This window comes from Mus caroli, unplaced genomic scaffold (genome assembly GCF_978045245.1).
Source record: "Mus caroli unplaced genomic scaffold, Mus_caroli_1 scaffold_7, whole genome shotgun sequence".
NCBI lineage: Eukaryota > Metazoa > Chordata > Mammalia > Rodentia > Muridae > Mus > Mus caroli.
In genome coordinates, this window is record NW_028227262.1 from 29620716 (window position 1) to 29633489 (window position 12774).

Genomic DNA, 12774 nt, shown 5'->3' on the forward strand with positions numbered 1-12774 from the left:
GCATGGAAAAGTAAGTGTGCTGTCTGCCTCCACATGGGAGCTCGTAGAATAGCCAAAGGGATGCTTGCCTCCACCCAGGCTTAGTGTTGCGGTGATTTCAGCTCTTCTAGCTGTGAGCCAGAGGTCCTGTCTCATGTAATGTTAGCTCTGAGGAGCATTTCCAAAGTGTTGTCACGGGGAGCGCTTGGTCCTCTAATTAAGTAGTAATGTGCTTGTCCAATAAGAACCATATGGTTGCAATGAATCAAGACCGGATTATCTTAGCTGTAAAAATTAATATTAGTATTGATGACAGTAACACTAACGATTTTATGTTTATTTTTTCTTCTTAAGAGCTCAGAATACAATTATTAAAAATGAATGTTCAGATATTCCACCAGTTTAACCTAAAGGGTAAAAGAAATATCTGGAGAGAAAGCAGATAATTGGCTTAAGACTCCAAGAAGAGACTCAAACCCTCCCATTTTATTTTATTTTATTTTATTTTATTTTATTTTATTTTATTTCATTAGAAAAACTCCAACCATGTAAAGATAGCTGCTTCTCTCTGGCAGTAATTGGGACAGTGACAGGATCAGGGAAGCATGCTTATCAGTGCCACAGAGAAGGGATGTGACACAAACAAAAGACTAAAGATAATTATGTACAGCCTGACAAGAGGGGAGAAAATCAGAATAGACTCGCACTAGTGAACCTTGTCTGGAGAGAGGACACAGTGGAAAGAGAAAGAATTTCACAGACTGGGCAGGGCAGGCGAAGGCAGAGGGGACAGGGAGAAGATTCATCAGGAAGTAATGAACTATGAGTGACAGGGGCAGGTCTGGTTAAGAGACTGGCATTAATTCAGGAGAGATCAGGATGTAACATGAGAGATATTAGAAGTGAGGTGACATCCAAGTGAGGGACAGGATGACGGGGCATGCAGGTGAAAGGTCAGGTGATAATCTGCCCACACAAAGGGTAGGGTGACAATGACCAAGGGAAGTATGGGTGACAGTTACCAAGTGCAGGCACATGGCAGGGGTCTGGGTTAAGGGTTTGGTGAGTGTTGCTCAAGGGAGCTTGCCCTGGTGAAGGCAATGGGCCTTTTGTACAGGACTCTCCTGCTTAGGAGTGATATCAGAAACATTTCCGTACATCACTTGCCCCTAATATACGTTTCCACTGAGCAGAGAGAGACGCTGGCTGGCTGGCATGCATAAGCAGGTAAGAGTTTGCGTTGCAGCTTTGAAGGACAGTAGGAAATAGTTACCAGGCACACAGACTTCCACACAGTTCCTAAGAAAACTGGAGTCAGTTCTCCATTTCTAGAAAGGTCTAATGCCAGAAAAGTTTTTTTTTTTTTTAATCCATCTGGTATTAGTGAGTTGGCCTTTAAGTGCTGATCTCAGCCCATCAGAGCTTGGGTTTAGGGTGATCCTTCAATACATCATCTTTCTCTTTTGAGATAGTATTAATAACAACGTAGGAATAACAGGAATAGACCCGTTGGCTCAGATAAGCCAGAACCTTTCGCCACCCTGTGTATGATCTCTGAGATGCACAGCACACCGTTGGCAAGCAGGCACTGTGAAATGAACATTACATGCTAGGCATCTTCTGCCAAGAGTGGGACTCCTTTCCTCTCTTCCTGAGCACATTGTCCTTGTCACAAGGCCCGTCACCCCTACCCTACTGGATTAGGTTTGTGCCTCAGTTTCCCAGCAAAGTCAGAGGAGGTGATGGACAGTTGTCTGTCCCTTGCCATTGTCATCAAGCTGAGAAAAAGGGCTGAGGCTTTGCTAGACAGAGTGAGCACATCGGCTCTCAGCAGGAGTCTCCCAGTGACTTGCTACTTTGTTTCCTCATCTGGAAGCAGGGGCAATAATACCTACCTTTTAAGGGCCTGGAATTCAATGAAACTTACCTCTCTACTCCAGGAAACTCAATACCAGACATCAAAGGATGGCTTTAATACCTTCCATGCAAGTTTGCAGATTTATTGCACAATTTATTTAGATGTGGAATACCTCTCCATTGTGGCAGAGGAACTGCCCAAGGGGAAGGAAACAAATGAGAGCAATATGTGTCCTTACATGGGAAAGGTGGAGCAGGGTCCCAGAATGACAGAGTCAGACTGCTTGGTACCCTCAGGCAGTTAGACTCCCAGAAGCACAAGAGCAGGTGGCCTTTCTTTGGGATGGCAGGCAGAGGGGCTTTCTTTCTCATTTAATTATTAGCCAGGCCTGACCCTGCTTAGCCTCCAAGATCAGAATAGATGTTGAGTGGGCATTAGGGTGGGGTGGGCATACACCAGATGGGCTTTCTCTAAACCAAGGATGAGATGCTTTGGGACCTAGCTATGCTCATAAGGCGGCTGGCTCCTTTACTGCTAGAATTAGACCTCGTCCAGAAACGATGGACACCGAAACCTCTTCTGTGTATTTTGAATATGATTTTTACTTCATTAAGTTACACTATAGGGTAGGAGTCATTTAAAACTGTTTCTGTAATGGAAAGTTTCCAATATAATTAAAGTGTGGAGATTCACTGGTGGAGTCTCCTCCTGGTTCCAGCAATTAGCAACACTTGCCAATTCAGTTTTAAGCATTTCCCTCTAGGTTTGGTTCGTTCTCTGTCTCTGTCTCTGTCTCTGTCTCTGTCTCTGTCTCTGTCTCTGTCTCTGTCTCTGTCTCTGTCTCTGTCTCTGTCTCTGTCTCTGTCTCTCTCTCTCCTCCCTCCCTCCCTCCCTTCCTTCCTTCCTTTCTTTATAACATTGAATATTTGAAAACAAAATTCAACCATTATATAATTTCACCTGTAAGTATGTTAGATTGCACTGTAACAGACAAATAGTGTTTTTTAAAAAAATATCTGTATTACTCCAGACAACAATAACAGCCAAGTTCCTTAATATCATTTGATACTCAGGCACATCTATTTTTTCTTTTGTTGAAAATATATTTTTCTCAAGAAAATATACTTATTATGGTTTTTTCTCCCTCTACAATTCCCAGTTCCTCCTTACCCCGCTCTCCAATCCAGATCCAGTCCCTTTCTGTCTCATTAGAAAACAAACAGGTTTCTAAGGGATAATAATAAAATAAAATATAATAAGATAAAACAAAAACAAACACGCCAGAATAGGATAAAACAAATAGAAGGAAAGAGCCCAAGAAAAAGCACATGAAACAGATATAGACACAGAGGACTGCTCGTTTGAATACTCAGGAATCCTATAGAAGCACAACACTGGATGCTATGATATATACACTAAGGACCTGGAGGATTAAAAACAGGAAAAAAAAGATTTAAAAAACAATCCCTTATACAACACTATGAGTCAAGGAACCTCCAAAGATGGCTGTGAATACATTTCTGATGGGCATTTACTTTTAGGCAGGCAGCTCCCCTTAAGAGTAGTTTATGAGACTGACACCTACTGGGCTAACGAGGCTCCCCCCACCCCACCCCACCCCCGGACCTCATATCTCTAGCTGCACTTGTGTCAGAAGATGGCCTAGTTGGCCATCATTGGAAAGAGAGACCCATTGGTCTTTCAAACTTTATATGCCTCAGTACAGGGGAACACCAGGGCCAAGAAGTGGGAGTGGGTGGGTAGGGGACTGTGTGTGTGTGTGGGGGGAGGGTATGGGGGACTTTTGGGATAGCATTGGAAATGTAAATGGAGAAAATACCTAATAAAAAAAAGTTAAAAAAAAACCAGTAGTGTATTTCCCGATGGGAGCATGTTGGCAGAAACTAAACTCTTATCAGTGGATATCAGTTAGAGACAGCTCTGGGTTAGGGATGGGGTCATGTGTCCACTTCTCCTTTCAGCTCCTGGGCCCCATCTGATGCAGACCCACCCAGGGCCTGTGCATGATGCGCTGTCTATGAGTGAGCACGTACATGCATAGATCCTGTTGATTTAGAAGACCTGGTGTTCCTCTGTTCCCTCTGGCGCTTAGACTATTTCTGTCTCCTTCTGAGGGGTTCCCTGAGCCCGGAGGGAAGGGTCTCAGTCTCTGCATGATGTCTGGCTGTGGTCTCTGTATTTGTTCCCATCTGCCACAGGATGAGGACTGCTGTTGCTGCTGATGAAGGCACGGATCTCTGAGTATAGAAGAATGTCATTAGGAGTCATTTTATTGCTACATTCTTTTAGTAAAGCATGAGTACTTGGGTCATTTTGGACCTTCTCTCTCTACCTTCTAGTTAATTTGGATACGGATTTGTCATTCTTACTGACTTTCTCCAAGGACCATCTCTTCGATTTCTTGGATTTTCTTTGATTCTTTGTATTTTCTATTTTATTGATTTTTCCAAGTTTAATTATTTCTTACCATCTGCTTTTCGGTGTCTTTTGTTTAAGAACTTTCAGGTGGGTTGTTAATTGCTAGTTGTTATGAGATTTATTTATTTATTTATTTATTTATTTATTTATTTATGTGAGTACACTGTCGCTGTCTTCAGACACACCAGTAGAGGGCATTAGATCCCATCACAGATGGTTGTGAGCCACCATGTGGTTGCTGGGAATTGAACTCAGGACCTCTGGAAGAGCAGTCAGTGCTCTTAGCCACTGAGCCACTTCTCCAGCCCTCTAATTTTTTTTTAATGTAACTACTTAGTGCTATGACTTGCCTTGTCTAACCAACGCTATTCTGTCCCATAAGTTTGGGTATGTTTTGTATCCACTTTCATTCATTCTAGAAAGTCTTTAATTTCTTTCTTACATTCTGTCATGATCCAGTTTTCATCAGTTGTTCAGATTCCATGAGTTTGTTAAGCTTTCTGTTCTTTCTGTTATTCTTGATATCTCACTTTGCTCTGTGGTGGTCTGATGGGATGCAGGGAGTTATTTCAATTGTCTTGTATCGATTGAGACTGGCTTTGTGTCTCTCTCTCTCTCTCTGTGTGGTCAATTTTGTAAAGAGTTCCGTTGGCTGCTGGGAAGAAGGTATATTCTTTTGTGTTTGGATGCAGTGTTCTGTAAATGTTTTTTGTTTTTCTGTAAATGTTTGCAGTGTTCAGTATTTTTTGGCTGAATGACTTATTCATTGATGAGCGTAGATGACCTATTCATTGATGAGAGTTGGGTATGGTGTCTCCTACTGTCACTGTGTGAGGGCCAACATGTGTGTAAGCTGTAGGAGTGTTTCTTTTACAAACTTGGATGCCCTTGTGGTTGTGGCATAGGTGTTAAGAATTGAAATATGAGGGGGCTGGAGAGATGGCTCAGTGGTTAAGAGAAATGGCTCTTCTTTTTAAGGACCAGGGTTCAATTCCCAGCACCCACATGATAGCTTCCAAGTGTCTGTAACTTAAGTTCTTGTGGATCTGTCACCCTCACATAGACATTGATGCAGGACAAAGCCCATTCACATATTGCACATAATAATAAAAAATTAAAATATAAGAATTGAAACATGTCCTTGGTGGATTTTTTCTTTGATGTGTTCGTAGTGTCCTCTCTCCATCTCTTGATTAGTTTTGGTTTGAAGTTTAATTATTAAAAAGGCTATACCAGCTTGCTTCTTAGATCCATTTGCTTGGGATATTTCTTATTTATCTTTTTTCCCTAGGTGTTGTCTATTCTTGAAGTTAAGGTGTGTTTCTTGGATGTAGCAGAAGGATGTATCCTGTTCTCATATCCATTCTTTTAGTCTGTGTCTTTTTATTGGGGAATAAGAGCATTGATAATGAGAATTACTGATAAGCGCTGTTTGTTGACTCCTGTTATTATTAATTCTCTCTCCCTCTCCCTCTCCTCCCCCTCCCTCTCCCCCACCCCTCCCCTCCCCCTCCCCCTCCCCCACCCCTCCCCTCCCCCTCCCCCTCCCCCCTCCCCCTCCCCCCTCCCCCTCCCCCTCCCCCTCCCCCTCCCCCTCCCCCTCTCTTCTCTGTGTGTCTGTGTGTGTCTGTGTCTTCCCCTCTTCTTTGTGTGTGTGTGTGTGTTTTGTTTTTCAAGATAGGGTTTCTCTGTATAGCCCTGGCTGTCCTGGAACTCACTCTGTAGACCAGGCTGGCCTTGAACTCAGAAATCTGCCTGCCTCTGCCTCCCAAGCGCTGGGATTAAAGGTGTGCGCCACCACTGCCCAGCTCTTCTCCTCTTCTAAGTCACTGGTTCACTGGTTTGAGATTTTTCTTGGCTGTAGTTAAATTTTTCAGGTTGAAGTTTTCCTTCTAGGACCTTATGTACAGCTGGATTTGTAGATATATAGTGTTTAAACTTTATTTTACCATGGAATGTCCTTCCCCCCTCCATTTATTGTGATTGAAAGTCTCTCAGGATAGAGTAATGTGGGCTGGCATCTATGGTCTCTGAGAATTTGTAGAACATCTGGCTTTTATAGTCTCACTGAGAAGTCGTGTGTTATCCTACTAGGTCTCCCTTCATATGTTTCTTGGCCTTCTCCCCTTGCAGTTTTAATATTCTCTCTTTGTTCTGTACATTTAGTGTTTTGATTATTATGTGCTGAGGGGAATTTCTTTTCTGGTCCAGTCTATTTGGTGTTCTCTATGCTTCTTGTACCTTAATAGGAATCGCCTTCCTTCCTTGGGTTAGAGAAATTTCCCTTTATAATTTTGTTGAATTTTTTTGTGCCTTTTACTTGGGTTTCTTTTCCTTTCCCTATTTCTAATATTTTGCAGATCTGGTCTTCTCATAGTGTTTCAGATTTCTTACATGTTTGTGCTAGGATTATTTTTTAAAGATTTAACCATTTTTTTGACCAATGTATCTTTTTTTTTTTCCTATAATGTCTTCAGGGCCTGATATTCCCTCTTCCCCATCTTGTGTTCGATTGGTGAGGCTTGGCCTGTGACTCCTGTTCCAGTTCCAAATTATTCATTTCCAGATTTCCCTCTGTTTGGATTTTCTTTATTGAGTTTATTTCCCCCTTCAGGTCTGGAGGTATTTTCTCAGTTTCCTTCAGTTGTTTATGTTTTTGCAGATTTCTTTAAGGGATTTATTAATTTCCTCTTTAAGGACCTATGTCGTCTTCATAAAGCTATTTTAGGGGACTTGTTTTGTGCTTCAGCTAGCTCTCACTTCTCAGGGCCTAGTGTAGCAGTGCTGCTGGATTCTAGTAGACACAGATTGTCGTGGCTGTTAATGATTGTGATTCTGTGCTGGCACCTAGGTAGGCATCTTGGCTTGGGGTAATTGTAATTCTAGGTGCTGATGCCTGGCTTTGTCTGTCTTGGGAGTGTTCAGTTCCTTGGTTTCGGTTGCTGTCTCTGATCTTAGGAGGGTATAGTGGATGTGTGTGGCCTGCTAGGTTTGGCTACTTGGGTTTCTGGGTAAAATGTGTTTCTAGGGGTTGGTAGCTGACACTTATTAATGGTGATGGGCTGGAGGGTCTGAGTGGGTTCATAGGAGGGAGGAAAGCAGGGTGTTCCATCAGGATCTGATGTGTTTCTAGGAAATGGAGACCGAACCTGAGGAGAGCCTGAGACATGGAGTCTACTACCAAGCTGGGGATGAGGCTGAGGGCCTGGATTCGGAGGAAAGGAGGGAGAGTCGGGGTCTGACCCCACCTCCTCTGCTGGCCTACCTGCACTGTGGCCTACTTACTTCTCCAGAAGGCTTGGCTGGCTGGGACCCAGGGAATACCTGCTGGAGTCTGGGGCTGGGATAACAGGATGCACTGGAGTAAGACTGGAGAGTACCCGTGTACTCTGCTGGAGATTCGGACAGGGAGGAGGCAGGAACTGCAGCAGGTGATTGCCTGCTACAGAGCTAGGAGTGAGGTTTGGATGACAGAAGGGGATGTGAGGATCTGCCCTTAGTGGACCTTCTTCTCTGTCCAGTGTGACCAGAGGTTCCCAGGAATGTCCCCAGGAGCTGGGGCTGTATTTAAATTTCCATGAAGAGTTTAGAATCTTCCTCCACCCTCCACGTATGTGCATGCTCGTGCATGTACACACACCACACATACTTTCATTGAGGCACACATCTGCTCTCAAACATGTTTTGATAGTTGATTTAGCCCAGGACCCCAAGAAAGTATGCTCATGATGTCTGGTTGGTTGCCTTGATATCCCTCGGGATCTGGAATCTTCCATACCTCCTACTGAGAATTTCATTTGTTTGTTGAAGCAATTGGTTAGAATTGCCCACATTTTGATTTGGTTGGTTACTTCTTCATTTTGTTCTTTAGTTTGTTACTTTGTGTCTATGTTTTCTGCTGCAAGAAGATTGGTTCAGGCGCTAGTGTTCTGAGGGATGGGATGGGGTGCTGTGGTTTGGGCTGTATTCTACTAGCCGGCACTCTTCCACCAGGGTAGACTCCAGGATTGCATGTATATGTAAGCGTACAGTGTGCTGTATGTAGAAGGGAGTGCCTGCTACTCTTTCCTTCCTGCCTGCACCTGCAGAGGACTGCAGATCGTTTCCTCAGTGCCTTTTGACTCTCTTACCCTTCTCACTGTCTGATAGCTGAGTTTGCTATAAAGAATTCACCCATCTGTCATTTGACAGACAATGCAGGGCGAATGCCTCCCCATTGTTTATCAGTTTCAAGAGCAAAGGGTTGGCCTCCTGGCAAAGGAGGAAGGATTTTATTTATTGAGTTCTGGCTGTATGCTGGGCATTGTTCTAAATCCCAGCGGCTCAGCAGTCAACAAAATGACACAGATCTGCTGCTTCCCTGAAACTTGCGTTCTAGTGGGGGAAGATGAGAGACAGACAAGTGAGCTTACAGCTGAGTGAGGAGGTGACAAAGGTTATGAAGAAAAGCATGGAAAGCAAGTGGTGTAGGGGTTGTCGCAGTGGGGGATTCCAGCTGGAAGTTTGGAATGGGCCAGGGACAATCCGAGGAGCCAACGCCTGAAGCAGAAGTAAAACTGCTATCGTGGAGTTTGGAATGGGAGCATGCACACCTTGGGGGGGGGGATGCTTGGAGTGGTGGTGGGGTCTCATGGAGGCTCTGCTAGGGGCTAGCCTGGCTGATACGAGGTGAGCCAAGTTGACATTAGTAAAGCTGTGGCCGGAGAGGTGGAGATGGATGTAATCATGTGTGGCTTACACGTCATTGTAAGGACTTCGATTTCTTCCCTTAACAAAATGGAGAGACTCTTATCTCTAGCCCTCCTTCTCTCTCTCCCTTTCCCATCTCTCTCCATGTGGCCATGGTCGGCCTCTCTCCCTCTTTCTACCTTCTCTCCTTCACCCTGCCTTTCTGCAATAAAGCTCTAAAACCATAACACACACACACACACACACACACACACACACACACACACACACACAATGGAGAACCACTGGAGGATTTTAAGTGGAGCGATGATTTAATATTTTTTTTTAAAAAAATCTTATTTTAATGTAACATCTTAGTTAATTACTTGGGAGTTTCATACAGTCATCTAATGCATTTTGATAATGTTGATCACCCATCCATCTCCCTAACTCCTCCCGGACCCACTTCTATTTCCCAGATCCCCCCACTCCTAACTCCAGTTCTCTTTTTGGTGCTGCCTGTCTGCTAATGGGTATGTGGCCACCCACTGGGGTGTGGTCACCCTATCATCACCACTGGCCACACCCATAAAGAACTGACTTTGCCTCTCCCAGAAGCCGTTGGTTGTCATATAAATAGCTTCTCAGGTGGGAGCTAAGAGACTGGTATGGAAAAAGGGACAGAAAGGGTATAAGATCTGGGGAACAGGACTGAAATATTTGCTTCTGGACACAATGACTGGTGCACTGGTGAACTTACACCAGCTCAGCCGTGATCGCCTGAATGAGACTTATGCAAGACTTATCTAGTTTTTAAAGGATTAAAAACTGCTTGGGGAAGGGGGTATAGGCGGGTGAGGGCAGAAATCTGGAGTCGAGTTTCCATCCTTGTCTTGGAGTACCTGGCAAGGGGATTGGAGGTGATTTACTTGCGAGTGAGGTACCCAGAAGCCGGGCGTGTTTCCCTCTTTGACTCCATCCATAAAGATCCTAGACATTGTGTTCTGGGCACTGCTGAACATGGCTGGACACAAAATCCCAGGATGGAATCCCTCTCGCTCGCTCGGGAGGGAGGGTGGTGAGTGGGTGAGGGGGATGCGTCTACCGCTTGTCCCAACTCCTTTATGTATTTACATGTTTATGCAACTCCTAACTCGTTCAGTCCAGAGTGAGCTTCTCATGATCTCAGGGTTAAGTGGTGTTTGCCATGGCCTGAATCGTTTATCCACACCAGGTCATGATTAAACCAGGCAAGCGTACCTTACCTGTCATGTCCCGTATGTCGTAAGGCATAGATAGGCTGTATGCTTTCTCCTTGACATCTGAGCTCATAGAACACCTTTTCGTTTTAGCAGCCATCTCAGCATCCAGAGAGCCCTTTCACTGGTGACGATTTAGCTTTGCTTGGAACTCCTGCCCTGTTACAGTCTACTTACAATTTTCTGAAGTTTAGCAGCCAGCAGGGCCTGCTACAAACCTCGTTCTCCTGTCAATGAATCGTCCTCCCTCGTTTTCATCTCCTTTCTGGGTTTGCGTATGGAACCAATGCAACCAGAGACACACTCATTCTTAAGAGAAGAGAGATTTCTAAAAGGAAAACATTAAACCAAATCTAATTCAAAGATAGTTTGCCTCAAAGAAATATTGTAAGCTTTCCTTCCTGTCTTTCCCTGTCATTATTTCTGGTCCTTCCTGGCATCCTTCTAGATACTTCCTCTGAGCCCTTCATGAAACTGAGGCACACGTGAGAGGCATGGAGGTCAAGGGATGACTGGAGTGTCTCCTTGAGCTGCAGGTTCTGAGGACACAAAGCAAAGACGTAACCAGGGAAACAGATTCTCCCATTCATAACTACTGTCCTAGGCTAGGATTCCCAGTCCCTCGTTCAAGTTGCTTGGTACATGAACTGGCAAGAATTTCAGTTGGACCGCAATTTTTGTGGTCAGCTGCAAGAGCCAGTTGCTTTTGAGAAGAGAAGGGAATTAGAAACTCTCTGGACATAGGCTGGCAACTGTTCTTCTTAAACAGACCTATAGACTGTATAAACCCTTACATATGGTGGAAACTCAGCCCAGAGTCAGTGCTAAGGACAGGGCCATGCTCTTCCGACCACCTAGGGATGCACAGATGGCTGGAGAGCAGTGGTGTTCACCTTTCCAACACTGTGCCCCTTTAATATACCTCCTCATGTTGTGGTGTACCCCCGCAACCATACTATATTTTGTTACTACTTCATAACTGTAATTTTGCTACTGTTACAAATCATAATGTAAATATGTAATATGCAGGGTATCTGATAATCAACCCCACATGGGATCCTGACCCACACACAGGCTGAGAACCGCTGCTCTAAAAGATGACTTGGCATGTAAGCATGTGTCTTGTAGAACAAGAAGCCTGGAGTTTCAAAGGTCAACACTAAGATCTGGCTTCTAGTCCCCTCTAGGGTTGGCTAATAAGAGCCTGTTCACATCTCTGCCCCTGGAAAATGCCTTCTTTGATGATCCCTAAGTATATTGTATAGATTTCTTCAGGGCACAGGTCTCAGCAAGATTGATGCCTGTGAGGAACTCAGGATCAGGGTCTTAGCAGGAGTCCTAGCAGTGAGGCCTATGGGGCCTGAGAAGAAAATGAGAAACCAGCGGTCTTGGGGATCTTTGCTGTAGAAAGAAGAGTCTAACATAAACAGTCTTTAAAATGGGGGGGTGGGGTGTGACTTTAAGTGGTGTGAACATGATACACCCTAACTCTGACCCTGACTGACCCTGATTGACCCTGACCTTGACCCTTGCTTCTACCTTTAGTGCCCAGGCTGGCCTCACGCTCCTTAGCTTAGCTCCCAAGTAGCTGTGGCTACAGGCATGCACCACAGTGTCCCATGACACACAGACAGAGGTTTAAGCATCTTTGAGGTTATCAAGCCTACTGGCTTATGAAGTACTTGGTTAGGAGTTGCTGAATTAGAGACACTGATTGGAATTATTGGATCGCCTTCTATAATATTGGCTATAGACCCAAACCCACAAATTGGAAGAGCTTCAGCAACAAGGATGTCCAGAGAAAGGGATGGATGTGATTGAAGTGAGAGGGGGGATAACAGAGTCGGAGGCGGTCAGAGTCTCTGAGGAGTGACATCATTGAGCATGAGTGGGTGGGCCACTAGGAAAAGTGCTTATTCCACAAGCAATCGATTCTAGCCTTCACTCTGAGAGAGCTCTCAGCTTCCTGCCTCGAGCTTGTCTAATCGCCAAGTGATTGTGTCTACTGCTACCACACTACCCAAGAGCTGGCCTCTCTCATGTTCCCTGCTCCATCCTGCTGGGACTGAACCTTCTCGTTTGTCTTTCAGTTTCTTGTGGTGCCCTTAGTATCCATCATGAGGTTGAAGGCATGGTATATGCGGGAGAGAGGGAGGCACATTCATGAACGTAGTACCACATAGCCCAAGTCCTTCTTTTCTGGTGTCTGCAGAGGTCCAGGGACCTGGGCTGGGAAAGGAAGACACCAGGGTAGAAGTTCCATTTCTTGTTCTCCTTCAGAACCACCATCCACCAAGGCCGAGTCTGGTCATAGCAAGTTGATGGAGCCCTTCTGTCTGTCAGGGAATGAGATGTCCCTGCAGGATGAGTCAGTGGAGGCTGGAACCAGGGCGTGAGTCACTGGGGGAGATGCTTAACATCTTCTCTGTGCAGATATTTAAGGCTTACTAGGCTTCTTCTTACCGATGTGATTTACATGTAGGTCAGGGTGTCTGATTTCCGTGTACCACTTCTCAGGTTGAATTCAAAGTTCTCCCTCGTACTATCCAGAGTGCTGCTTTCTAGAATGTC

General features: G+C 44.8%; 1 protein-coding gene across 15 annotated transcripts in view; it reads left to right on the forward strand.

Annotated features, from left to right (window-relative positions):
• Positions 1-12774, forward strand: part of Cacna1c (calcium voltage-gated channel subunit alpha1 C) — a 623917-nt gene that overhangs the window by 190337 nt on the left and 420806 nt on the right. The window lies entirely within an intron of this gene.